The sequence below is a fragment of the Armigeres subalbatus genome, chromosome 2, assembly GCF_024139115.2.
Source record: "Armigeres subalbatus isolate Guangzhou_Male chromosome 2, GZ_Asu_2, whole genome shotgun sequence".
NCBI lineage: Eukaryota > Metazoa > Arthropoda > Insecta > Diptera > Culicidae > Armigeres > Armigeres subalbatus.
Genome location: NC_085140.1, coordinates 302,676,735 through 302,690,533, shown reverse-complemented (window position 1 = coordinate 302,690,533; position 13,799 = coordinate 302,676,735). Strand labels below are relative to the sequence as shown.

The 13,799-nt window shown below is 42.2% G+C and overlaps 2 long non-coding RNA genes across 2 annotated transcripts; one reads left to right on the top strand and one right to left on the bottom strand.

Annotated features, from left to right (window-relative positions):
* Nucleotides 1–5,142: 5,142 nt before the first annotated feature.
* LOC134216643 (uncharacterized) lies at nucleotides 5,143–6,199 on the top strand. Its single transcript, XR_009980754.1, has 3 exons — nucleotides 5,143–5,206; nucleotides 5,282–5,431; nucleotides 5,535–6,199. It is a non-coding gene; the product is annotated as an uncharacterized LOC134216643 (long non-coding RNA).
* Nucleotides 6,200–12,708: 6,509 nt separating this feature from the next.
* On the bottom strand, nucleotides 12,709–13,373 carry LOC134216642 (uncharacterized). The gene is made up of 2 exons (XR_009980753.1): nucleotides 13,181–13,373; nucleotides 12,709–13,060 (listed from the first exon to the last, which is right to left on the bottom strand). It is a non-coding gene; the product is annotated as an uncharacterized LOC134216642 (long non-coding RNA).
* Between the last annotated feature and the right edge of the window lie 426 nt (nucleotides 13,374–13,799).

Here is a 13,799-nt window from a genome sequence, read left to right as displayed (position 1 = left end):
TCTCAGGATGGAAGGTGTCGTGTGTCCCATCTACAAAAAGGGCGATAAGCTGGATTGTAGCAACTACCGCGCAATCACATTGCTGAACGCCGCCTACAAGGTACTCTCCCAAATTTTATGCCGTCGACTAGCACCAATTGCAAGGGAGTTCGTGGGGCAGTACCAGGCGAGTTTTAAGGGCGACCGCTCCACCACGGACCAGGTGTTCGCCATTCGCCTAGTACTGCAGAAGTGCCGCGAATACAACGTGCCCACACACCATCTATTCATCGACTTCAAAGCCGCATATGATACAATTGATCGGGACCAGCTATGGCAGCTAATGCACGAACACGGATTTCCGGAAAAACTGACACGGTTGATCAAAGCGACGATGGATCGGGTGATGTGCGTAGTTCGAGTTTCAGGGGCATTCTCGAGTCCCTTCGAAACCCGCAGAGGGTTACGGCAAGGTGATGGTCTTTCGTGTCTGCTATTCAACATCGCTTTGGAAGAGGTAATACGAAGAGCAGGGATTAACACGAGTGGTGCAATTTTCAATAAGTCCGTCCAGCTATTTGGCTTCGCCGACGACATAGATATTATGGCACGTAACTTTGAGAAAATGGAGGAAGCCTACATCAGACGGAAAAGCGAAGCTAAACGGATTGGACTAGTCATCAACACGTCGAAGACGAAGTACATGATAGGAAGAGGCTCAAGAGAGGTCAATGTAAGCCACCCACCACGAGTTTCTATCGGTGGTGACGAAATCGAGGTGGTTGAAGAATTCGTGTACTTGGGCTCACTGGTGACCGCCGATGATACCAGCAGAGAAATTAGGAGGCGCATAGTGGCTGGAAATCGTACGTACTTTGGACTCCGCAAGACGCTTCGATCGAATAGAGTTCGCCGCCGTACCAAACTGACTATCTACAAAACGCTTATGAGACCGGTAGTTCTCTACGGACACGAGATCTGGACGATGCTCGTGGAGGACCAACGCGCACTTAGAGATGTCGCAAATTAATCGATTACTTCGATTAATCGATTCATCGTTGTGATAATCGATTAATTTGGAATCGATTATTACCCAACGATTAATCGATTCAATAATCGAGAAGAATCGTGAGTAATCGATTAGATACTAATCGATTAATCAGAATCATAAGGATGTCGAAAATTAATTGATCATTTCGATTAATCGATTCATCGTTGTGATAATCGATTAATTTTGAATCGATTACTATACAATGATTAATCGATTCAATAATCGACAAGAATCAAGAGTAATCGATTAGTAACTAATCGATTAATCGGGATTTTACGACATCTCTACGCGCACTGGGAGTTTTGAAAGGAAAGTGTTGCGTACCATCTATGGTGGAGTGCAGATGGCGGACGGTACGTGGAGGAGGCGAGTGAACCACGAGTTGCATCAGCTGTTGGGAGAACCATCCATCGTTCACACCGCGAAAATCGGAAGACTGCGGTGGGCCGGGCACGTAGCCAGAATGTAGGACAGTAATCCGGTGAAAATGGTTCTCGACAATGATCCGACGGGAACAAGAAGGCGAGGTGCACAGCGGGCAAGGTGGATCGATCAGGTGGAGGACGATTTTCGGACCCTCCGCAGACTGCGTGGTTGGCGAAGTGCAGCCATGGACCGAGCTGAGTGGAGAAGACTTTTATGTGCAGCACAGGCCGCTCCAGCCTTAGGCTCTGTCTCATTTGGAGAATTAAACTTAAAAGTGCCAGTTCGAAAATTAGCAAATAACCCAGTTATAAGAATGGCTGGTGCTACCCAGCAATTCCAATAAGACATCGATGCAAAATGATTCGATATCTGTCAAAAGTAATCTTGCTCTGCGAGCAGGGTTATTTGATAATTATTGAAATGTCACTTTTAAGTTTAATTTCAGTTTAATTATCCAATTGAGACAGACCCTTAGTCTGATAATAAATAAATCAAGCTCTATCTGGAATAAGGGCGAATGTCGCAAGAGAGGATTCTCTTCGTCGATTTCCCCTCTTTTAAATAAAAGTGACAAGCAGCTGATTTCTCTGAAGTTTATCACCTCAGAACGATAGAAAACAATGCGGAGTTGCATTCTGAGGTGATAAACTGCACAGAAATCCTCTGCTTGTCACCTATCTCAGGTCACCTATATTCAAATGAGGGGAAGTCGACGAAGAGAATTCTCTCTTGCGACATTCGCCCTTTTACCAGATAGAGCTTGAAATAATGGTTTCCCGTAGGGATCCTATATTAAGAGATGTGCGAATACTTTTCCAGACGATTTAGCAACGCTGTTACTTTTGTAAACAAACGCTGCCAGCACTTGCCAGCACAGCACTTGTTGGAGCTCGAACATGACTTTGCGCATAATGGCATTTTCAGATTTCGTTATCTAACGTCCAACAGTGCATTATCACTAAAAGAAAAGTGCAATACAAATGAACAAAGTACCATGCATGAACTGGACTACTTCAACTTGCCAATGTAAAACAAATTGTTTATTCGACAAAACTTTTCCTAAAATCTCTTTCATTACAATCGCAATACCTGTCAATCCGCAAAAATAACAATGTTCATTTGGCTCAGATTCTGACAGCTCTCAATGCTCGATTGGCTCAAGATGGCCGCTTTCGCATATCTCTGAATGTAGGATCCCTAGTTTCCCGTGGAGATTTTTTCGATTATCATCTTTCTGCTTCTTCTTCTCCGTGCAACATCAAAGCGCCAAATGTCGTGCTACATCAAAGTGCCGTTGCAGCTGCATCAGATGAGAAGCTATGCGTGTGACGCTACATTTATACGTCAAATTGATACTATAGACCAATGCAAGATCTTGATCTAACCTCACTTATTTGACAGTTCACAGAGCTTGTTTACAAGGTGTTAGAAGAAAAATCGATGAGGAGAAAATTAAAATTCATATTTTTAGTTTAAAATTGCTGCGATCCGAATATTTCAATGATATTTTTTGCATTCAGCATGAAATCAATCGCAAAGGACATCTACATGCGAATAAAATGACGAAACAATTTTATCGGAAGCTTCGCCAGAGGCTAAGTCCCGGTGAAAAAGCTCTGTGAACTGTCAACCTACGTCATCATGCACTGGTCTATATTTTAAAATAGACGAATCCAAGTAAAAATAAGAAGACACACGACGGTGTTAACTTTGACAGATCCTACAGCGCAGCATAGGAAGATCATTTTAAAATGCTTATAATAAATTCTAGACAAATTGTAATTAAAATCTGATTGATGTACGATACGGAAAAAGTTCTCAGGTACTTATTTGGAAGCTTATCTCATTTTTTTGTATTTTTTCCAAAAATGTATCTATCATAAACATCGGAACTTTTTCCGTATCATATATCAACCAGATTTTAATTCCAAATTGTCTAGAATTTATTAAAAGCATTTTAAAATGATCTTCCTATGCTGCGCTGAAGGATCTATCAAAGTTAACACCGTCGTGTGTCTTCTTCTTATTTTTACTTGGATTCGTCTATTAAGATTGAACACAGGAATTGGACTGAAACTGCACGGTTAAAAAAAAGCCTAATAATTAATAATTATTAGATAATTATTATCTAATTTTGGTACTTTTTTCCTTTGCATCTCCCTTCCACTTCCCTTTTGCGTCATAATTAAAAAATCTCATGTTTACAAAAGTTAAGTAAAATTTACCTAACTTTTGGTTAGTTCTCAGTTAGTTACTAAATTTTAAAGTAAAATTTATTTAATATTAAGCTAATTTTACTTAATTTCAGGACAAATTTGCCTAATTTTAGGTTCCCACACTAGACCCCCGATTTGAGTGAAAAGTACCTAACATTAGCTACTATTTTCTAACCATGTAGAACCCTTATTGCAAGACGATTGTGGGAACTGCAAATAAATGTAAAACAAAAACTTTTTGGTTATGATTCTCTGGACACAATCAATTATAGCCATTACCCTTTTCGATAATATGTATTGGAAAATAATAACTGAAGACGAAGATCCGGAAAAGGAACACCAAGCCAATGGTACCGTGCCGGGAAAGAACTGCAGTGCACTGTCCAAGCGAGAATCTTCTTGTCGTTGATTAAATTCTCCACAGCAACGTTTGGAGGACGTTTTACACTTGTATTTACTTTTTTATTCCGGATACACAGCTGCTGGTCAGCACAAGCACGCGATTGTAGAAAATAATTTTCGCTATTTTTCCCCGTAGAAACGAGAAGCAAAGATAACCCTCTTTTCTGAACTGCTTTCCTGCTGCTAAGGAACGCACAATATTTAAATGATCGTTGGAAAACGCGATTTTTTACGATTTTTTTTCCATTACTTCGGAGTTCAAACTTTGTTTAAATATATTTTCTGGACCACATGCCTCGCGCTGCCGTTCCCTTTAGGTCAAAGAAAAACTGCATGGAAGAAGAAAAAACAAACAGCATCAGCATAAAAGCATAAAAATGGCTATGTTTTGCCTTTCTCGTACAACAAAGTTGTACCAGAAAGGCTTTCATTTCACTCCCAAAACGTACTTTTAATAGAGCGCTTGTAGACCCATAGTATTATATACCATTCGATTCAGCTCGACAAACTGAGCAAATGTCTGTCTGTCCGTGTGTGTGTCCGTGTGTGTGTGTGCGTATGTGTGTGCACATTGAAACATTGGCCAATTTTTCTAGTACTAAACCTGAATCGATTTTGCTACAACAAGTTGCATTCGATGGGGAATGTTTTCTTCTTGTTCACTATTGAGTTTCATAATGATGGCACTTCTCAAAAATAGTAAATATTCAAAGAGTTATGAGACATCATTATTTCGTAACAAATAAGCTATCGATTTTCTAGGTTATGTTCTCCCAAGACACAATTTATTCGAAACCGGCACACTGACAGCATAGAATACACAATTTACACGGAAGAAAAAAAAAATTCACAAAGAAACATAGAAACCCATTAATGAGTTAAAAAGTACCTATTTTCCCAGCAACCAAAGTGTGAGAGGTTAGACTCTTGTTAGATAATGTTAGTTATGTTTCCCCTCAGAAAGCATATTACATAAACTCGAATGTTGCTTTTTTATTTTTCTTCTCGCGTTTGGTAATGACAGCTGGAAACAGAAACAACATTGCTTATGCTGTCTTCGCAGAAAAGTGTTATGTTTTTCTTCCGGAAAATAAGCATTGTGGCATACTGCAATACAGATTTATTTTTTCAAGTAAGTATCTACACCAATAAAGAAAATTAAGGTAGGATTGGGACATTAAATTTGAATTCTTTTCGGGACTTTTAGGATTCAGTTCTGCACCAGCAACTATATTAGTGACTTGCGCATACTCATAGGCATCGACGAGACGCTGGTCGTGGGTACCTTAGGGCGGAAATTTCTAATTCGTTAATCGTTCGGTTCCACACGGACAAACAAGGAAACGTATGTTTCGAGGTATGTTTATGTGGCGTTTGACTTCGATGTGGTCCGTAATGCAGCGAAAAACGTTTGACAAGTATAATCGCAGAAAAATACGGTCTCAACTTTTTTTCCACAGATGGTTCCATTATCATTAAAAAATAGTAGCTGTTGTACGAGCCAAGGAATAGTGCCGGGAGCTGGATATACGAAAGGGCAAGCGAAAGGGAATAGTTTCAGGGCCAAGAGGCGTCGCATCGAGGCGAAAATGCAGTTCGTTCATCCGCTGCGTAGGAAATAGGATGCGGATCTCAGAGACAGAGGATGGATGGACAGAGGATATTTTTTTCGCTAAGAATCAGGAAAGAAGCTTTGGTGCTACATGTGCATAGGACATACTGTATTTGCACCACCAATATTACTGAGTTAAACGATGATCGAAACGATCATTCATGTCGAACGAGATAACTTGTAGCATTCCGCCCCCCAATACTTGGTCCGCCGTGTCGGTAACAGAAAGCTTCAAGTCGATACTATCCGACTTTCCAATTCCCTTGGAAATTCTTTCGGGTATTCCTCCGGGAATTACTTCGGGAATTCCTCCGTAAAATCCTTCGGGAATTCCTCCGGGAAGTCTTCGGGAATTTCAAAATTTCGGGGCTTCCTAATTTTTTCAAGGATTTCTTTCGATTCTAAGAATCAGGAAAGAAGCTTTGATGCAACATGTGCATAAGACATACTTGTATTTGCACCACCAATATTACTGAGTTAAACGATTATTCATGTCGGACGAGATAACTTGTAGCATTCCACCCCCAATATGTCATCCATTGTGACGGTACCAGAAAGCTTCAAAGCTTCCAATTCCTTTGGGTATTCCTACGGGAATGACTTCGGGAATTCTTCCGTCAGATCCTTCGGGATTTCCTCCGGAGATTCTTCCGGGAAATCTTTCGGGAATTTCAAATTTTTGGAGCTTCCAAATTTTGTTAACGAGTTCTTTCGATTCCTCCTAGAGATCCTTCGGGATTTCCTCCGAGAATTGCTTCGGGAAATCCTTCGGGGATTCTTCTGGGAATTTATTCACGAGTTCCTTCGTGAATTCCTACGCGAATTCCTTCGGTAATTCCTCCGAGAAATCTATCGGGATTTCCTAATTTTTAGGGCTTCCTAATTTTTTAAAGGAGTTCTTTCGATTTCTCCTAGAGTTCCATCGGGAATTCCTCCTGTAATTGCTTCGGGAATTCTCCCGGGAGCTACTTAGTAAATTCCTATGCAAATTCCTCCGCAAATTCCTTCGAGCATTCTCCGGGGATTCTTCCGGAAATGCCTTCATGAATTCCTATGCAAATTTATTCGTTTATTCTATGTGAATTCCTTCGGGAATTACGTTGGATATTCCTCCGGGAATTCCTCGGTTAAATCCTTCGGGGATACTTGCGTAGATTCCTCCGGGGATTCTTCCGGAAATTTCTTCGCAAGTTCCTCTGGAAATTCCTTCGCTAATTCCTGTTTGAATTCCTTCGGGAGTTCCTCTGGAAATTCCTTCGGGAATTCCTCTTGGAATTCATCCGGGAATTTCTTCAGGAATTCCTCCATGAATTCCTTCGGGAATTGCTCCAAGAATTCCTTCGGGAAGTCCTCCGGGAATTTCTCCGGGAATTTCTTCGGGAATTCCTCCGAGAATCCCTTCGGGATTCATTTTAGAGTTTCTCCGGGAATTCATTCGGAAAATCCTTCGGGAAATCCTTGGAGAATTCCTTCGGGATTTCCTCTGGTAATTCCTTCGGAAATTCCCTCGGGATTTCCTCTGGGAATTCCTTCGGGAACTCCTCTTGTAATTCCTTCGGGTATTCCTCTGGGAGTTCCTTAGGGAATTCCTCTTGAAATTCCTTCAGGAATTCCTTTGGAAATTCCTTCAGGAATTCCTCTGGGAATTCCTCCGGGAATTTCTTCGGGAATTCCTTCGGGAATTCCTCCGGGAATTCCTTCGGGAATTCCTCCGGGAATTCCTTCGGGAATTCCTTCGGGAATTCCTCCGGGAATTCCTTCGGGAATTCCTCCGGGAATTCCTTCGGGAATTCCTCCGGGAATTCCTCCGGGAATTCCTTCGGGAATTCCTCCGGGAATTCCTTCGGAATTCCTTCCGAAATTCCTTCGAATTCCTCGGAATTCCTTCGAATTCCTTCAGAATTCCTCGGAATTCCTTCTGGAATTCCTTCGGGAATTCCTTCGGGAATTCCTTCGGGAATTCCTTCGGGAATTCCTTCGGGAATTCCTTCGGGAATTCCTTCGGGAATTCCTTCGGGAATTCCTTCGGGAATTCCTTCGGGAATTCCTTCGGGAATTCCTTCGGGAATTCCTTCGGAAATTCCTCCGGGAATTCCTTCGGAAATTCCTCCGGGAATTCCTTCGGGAATTCCTCCGGGAATTCCTTCGGGAATTCCTCCGGGAATTCCTTCGGGAATTCCTTCGGGAATTCCTTCGGGAATTCCTCCGGGAATTCCTTCGGGAATTCCTTCGGGAATTCCTTCGGGAATTCCTTCGGGAATTCCTTCGGGAATTCCTTCGGGAATTCCTTCGGGAATTCCTTCGGGAATTCCTTCGGGAATTTCTTCGAGAATTCCTCCGGGAATCCCTTCGGGAATTCTTTCGAGAATTCCTCCGGGAATTCCTTCGTAAGACCCCTTCGAGAATTCCTCCAGGAATTCCTTCGGGAATTCCTCCGGGAATTCCTTCGGGAATTCCTTCGGGAATTCCTCCGGGAATTCTTTCGGAAATTCTTCCGGGAATTCCTCCGGGAATTCCTTCAGGAATTTCTCCGGGAATTCCTTCGGGAACTCCTCCGGAAATTACTTCGGGAATTCCTTCGGAGATTCTTCCGGGAGTTCCTTTCGGGAATTCCTTAGGGAATTCCTCCGGGAATTCATTCGGAAAATCCCGTAGGAACTCCCGGAGGAATTCCCGTAACAATTGCCGGAAGAATTCCGTAAATTCCGTAAAATTCGAAGGAATTCCGGAGGAATTCGATGAGAATTCCGAAAATTCGGAGGAATTCGAAGAATTCCGGAGGAATTCGAATTCGGAAGGAATTCCCGAGGAATTCCCGGAGTTCGAAGGAATTCGGAGGAATCGAAGAATTCGGAGGAATCGAAGGAATCGGAGGTTCGGAGAAGGAATTCGGAGGAATTCCCGAAGGAATCGGAGGTTCAAGAATTCGGAGGAATTCGAAGATTCGAGAATTCGAAGGAATTCGGAGGAATTCGAAGAATTCCGGAGATTCGAAGGAATTCGGAGATTCCGAAGGAATTCGGAGGGAATTCGAAGAATTCTGGAGAAGAATTGAATTCAAAATTCGGAGGAATTCAGAATTCGAAGTTCGGAGGAATTCGGAAGGGATTCCCGAAGAATTCCGGAGGAATTCGAAGAATTCGGAGGGTTCCAGGAATTCGGAGAATTCGAGAAGGAATTCGGAGGAATTCCCGGAGAATTCGGAGGAATTCAAGGAATTCGGAGAAGATTCCCGGAAGATTCGGAGGAATTCGGAGGAATTCGAAGGAATTCAGGAGAATTCCCGAAGAATTCGGAGGAATTCAGAATTCGAAGAATTCCCGGAGGAATTCGAAGGAATTCCCGGAGGAATTCGAAGGAATTCGGAGGAATTCGAAGGAATTCGGAGAATTCGAAGGAATTCCGGAGGAATTCGAAGGAATTCCCGGAGAATTCGAAAAATTCGGAGGAATTCGAAGGAATTCGGAGGAATTCGAAGGAATTCGGAGGAATTCGAAGGAATTCGGAGGAATTCGAAGGAATTCCGGAGGAATTCCCGAAGGAATTCCCGGAGGAATTTCCGAAGGAATTCCCGGAGGAATTTCCGAAGGAATTCCCGGAGGAATTCCCGAAGGAATTCCCGGAGGAATTCCCGAAAGAATTCCCGGAGGAATTCCCGAAGGAATTCCCGAAGGAATTCCCGGAGGAATTCCCGAAGGAATTCCTGGAGGAATTCCCGAAGGAAATCCCAAAGGATTTCCAAAGGACCCCAAAGGAGGATTCCTGAAGAAATTCCCGGAGGAATTCCCGGAGGATTCCCGAAGGAATTCCCGGAGAAATTTTCGAAGGAATTCCCGGAGGAATTTCTGGAGGAATTCCCGGAGGAATTCCTGGGGAGGAGCTATTCCGAAGGAATTTCCGGAGGAATTCCTGGGGGAATTCCCGAAGGAATTTCCGGAGGAATTCCCGAAGGAATTTATGGAAGAATTCCCGAAGGAATTTCCGGAGGAATTCACGAAGAAATTTCCGGAGGAATTCCCAAAGGAATTTTTGGAGGAATTCCCGAAGGAATTTCCGGAGGTATTCCCGAAGGAATTTCCGGAGGAATTCCCGAAGGATTTTCCGGAGGAATTCCTAGAGCAATTTTCATAGGAATTCCTGAAAGAATATCTGGTGGAACTCCTGGAAACTCCGTGAGGAATTCGCAGTGAATTTCCGGGAAAACAAGAGGGACTCTTGTCGTAATTTTCAGAGGAACTCCTGAAGAAATCTCCAGAAGAACTGCTAGAAGAATTTCTCAGAGGATCTCCTGTAGAAATTCGTGGATGAATGACAAGAGGAACTCCTGGCGGCATTCCCAGAGGAACTCCTAGAGGAATTTCCATCCCGGCGGAATTGTCAGAAGAACTCCTGAAAGAATTAGCAGAGGAAGAAATTCTCAGAGGACCTCCTGAATGAATTCACAAAGGAACTCCTAAAAGAATTACTAGAGGAACTCCTGGCGGCACTCCTGGAGGGACTGCTGGTGGAAATCCCAGAGGAGCTTCTATACATAGGATAAGATCCTATAGGATCTCCTGGAGGATTGGAGGATTACTCATAAAAACTCCTGGAGGAATTTTCATAGGAATCCCTGGAGGAATACCTAGTGGAACTCCTGGAATAATTCCCAGGGGAAATCCTGAAAGAAATCTCAGAGGAACTCTTGGAGAAATTGTCAGAGGAATTTCGGAAAAAAATCCTCAAGGAAATTCCCAGTGAAACTAGTGGAGGAATACCCGGGAAAACAAAAGGAACTCCTGTCGGAATTTTCAGAGGAACTCCTGAAGGAATTTCCAGATGAACTGCTGAAGAATGACTAGAGGAATCCCCAGAGGAACTCCTGGAGGAATTCTCATAGAAGCTCTTGGTGTAATTCACAGAGGATTTTCTCGAAGAATTATCAGAGGAACTCCTAGAAGAGTTCTTAGGGAACTTCCGAAAGACTTCCTAGAGGAACTTTTGGAAAAAATCCCAGAAGAACTCATGAAAGAATTTTCAATGGAACTTCTGGCGGAGTTCTCAGAGAAACTTCTGGAAGAATCTCAAAAAGAATTCCGGGAAGACTTCTTATGAAACTCATGAAGGAATTTCCAGAAGAACTTCTGGAGGAATTTACAGAGGAACTCCAGGAGGAATTCCCAAAGGAACTCCTGGGAGAATTACCAGAGGAGCTCCTGGAAGAATAACCAGAAGAACTCCTGAGGATTTTCTCAGAGGATCTTTTGGAGGAATTCTCAGAGAAACTTTTGTAGAAATTCCTGGAAGAATTACAAGAGGAACTCCTGGCAACATTCCCAGAGGAATTGCCGAAGAAAATTCCAGAGGAACTCCTTTAGGAGGATTACTCAGAAAAACTCCTGGAAGTATTACAAGAGAATCCTCTGGCAGAATTTATAGAGGAATTATCCGAAGAAATAAGGCTATCTGACGTTTAATCATCTTTCTCTTGCACGCGCACGTAAAAGATAGGATTTGTTTTCATACGGAAACGCTTCGGAAGCGTTTCCGTATGAAAACAAACCCTATCCCGCCTGTGCGCGTGCAAGAGAAAGATGATAAACGTCAGATAGCCTTATTCTGGAGGAATTCCCAAACGAACTCCCGAAAGCATTCTCTGGGGAACTCCTGGAAGAATTTCCAGTGGAACACAAAGTGGAACACCTGTAGGAATTCCCGGACGATCTCATGCTGGAATTCCCAAAGGAACTTCCGAATGAGTTTCTAGGGAACTCTTGAAAGATTTTCCAGAGGTACTCCCGGAAGATTTCCCAGGGCAACTCCTGGAAGAATTTCCAGCGAAACAACTGGAGGAACTCCTGGAAGAATTCTTAGGGAACTTTCGAAAGACTTCCTAGAGGAACTTTTGGAAAAATTTCCAGAAGAACTCATGGAAAATTTTCAATGAAACTTCTGGCGGAGTTCTCAGAGAAACTCCTGGAAGAATCCCAAAAGTAATTCTTGGAAGACTTCTTATGAAACTCCTGGAGGAATTTCCAGAAGAACTTCTGGAGGAATTTCCAGAGGAACTCCTGGAGGAATTCCCAAAGGAACTCCTGGGAGAATTACCAGAGGAGCTCCTGGAAGAATAACCAGAAGAACTCATGAGAAAATTCTCTGAGGATCTTCTAGAGGAATTCTCAGAGGAACTTCTGTAGAAATTCTTAGAAGAATTACAAAAGGAATTCCTAGCGGCATTTCCAGAGGAATTTTTGGAGAAAATCCCAGAGGAACTCTTTTAGTAATTCCTAGTAGAACTCCTGGAGGATTACTCAGAAAAATTCCTGGAAGTATTGCAAGAGAATCTTCTGGCAGAATTTATAGAGGAATTCTCAGAAGAACTTCTGGAGGAATTCCAAAACGAACTCCCGAATTAATTCCCAAGGGAACTTCTGGAAGAATTTCAAGTGGAACACCTGTAGGAATTCCCAGACGAACTCATGCTGGAATTCCCAGGGGAACTTCCGAATGAGTTCCTAGGGAAGCTCTTGGATGAATTTCCAGAATACTCCCGAAAGATTTCCCAGGGCAACTCCTGGGAGAATTCTCAGAGAAACTCCCAGAGAAACTTCTGAAAGATTTCCTATTGGAACTCTTGGAAGAATTCCCAGAGGAATTTCCTAAAGAATTTTTGGAAGAATTCTCAGAGAAACTCCGGGAGGAATTACCAGTGAAACTAGTGGAGTAATTCCCAGGAAAACAAGAGGAACTTTGGTGGAATGTTCAGCCTTAGGCTGGCTCGTCTCCGTCCTTGACATAGACATTCCCTGGGGGAATTCATAGATAAATGAATGCCTTCTAATAGAATACTGTGAAGGGAATTGCTGGATGAAAGGATTGATGATTATATCTCAGGAAACTTCAGAATGAATTGCTAATGAAATTTTCCGAAGGAATTAATTTTAAATTATCTTGATGAATTGGTGAGCAATTGGAAGATATTAGTGTTTCTAACGGAATTGCCGGATCATTTCTTAAAGAAATTGAATGAAAAGTGAACGAACTTTAGAAAGAAATGCTACATATTTTCCCAGAATACATGGAAGATTTAACTTTCCTTAAATTTAAAATAATTTTATGTTTAGTTTTAATGAATTTTCTTTGCTATATTAATTTTTGAGGATGATTCCGGATCGAAAGAGCAGAGCCGCTTCAAAAAACTCTGATGCATATTGAAACTTTCAAAACCGCCAGCCTTCGAATTTTGGACGATGATCGGAATTCCCCATGCCGGACGATACTATTTGGAGGGTTGCACCAATCTCCTCTGCTTGATGTCTTCGGAAATGGACAGGTGGCGAATGGACTGTTCCTTCGGGCCGGAAGAGAGTTGCATCGTAAAGCGCGGCATAGAGCCTGGAAAAATGAAAGACATCTTCTTCATAAGTTCTCCGGCGATGAAAATACGGTTCCGGCCGACAAAATATCAGCATGCGGCAAGTTGCCTGCCTGCAAAAACAGTTTTATTTTACTTACCTCAATATGATTTGATGTAATTATTTTGACAAATGTATTTCAACTAATTATCTCGCTAATTATATAAATATTTATGTGGGAAATATCGGAAATGTACCCGAAGCTTTTGATTGATAATTTATTTTCATCCAACTGTCATTCGAGGCAGCTATGTACTTTATGTACTATCACTATTTATATAGTACATATACATTCTGCCTCTGATGACAACTGGATGTAAATAAACCAGCATGAAATCCCACCAGAAATTACCATAACAACTGCCTAACCGGCCAAAGCGAAACATATCTAACGAGAATCTAACGTGAGTGTAACAGGTTAGATAAAATTATGCCACCAGCATAAACATACCTAACAAAAGTGTGTCATTATAGCGTAACTTTAGCCTCACTTTACCCTAACCGTTAGTGAGAATGTTAGTATAACTATCTCACAGGTTAGGTGCACATTATGCTCAAGTTAGAGTAACCTTCCTTGCTGGGTTCCCAGCAAGGAAAATTACTCTAACTTGAGCATAATGTGCATCTAACCTGTGAGATAGTTACACTAACATTCTCACTAACGGTTAGGGTAAAGTGAGGCTAAAGTTACGCTAGAATGACACACTTTTGTTAGGTAT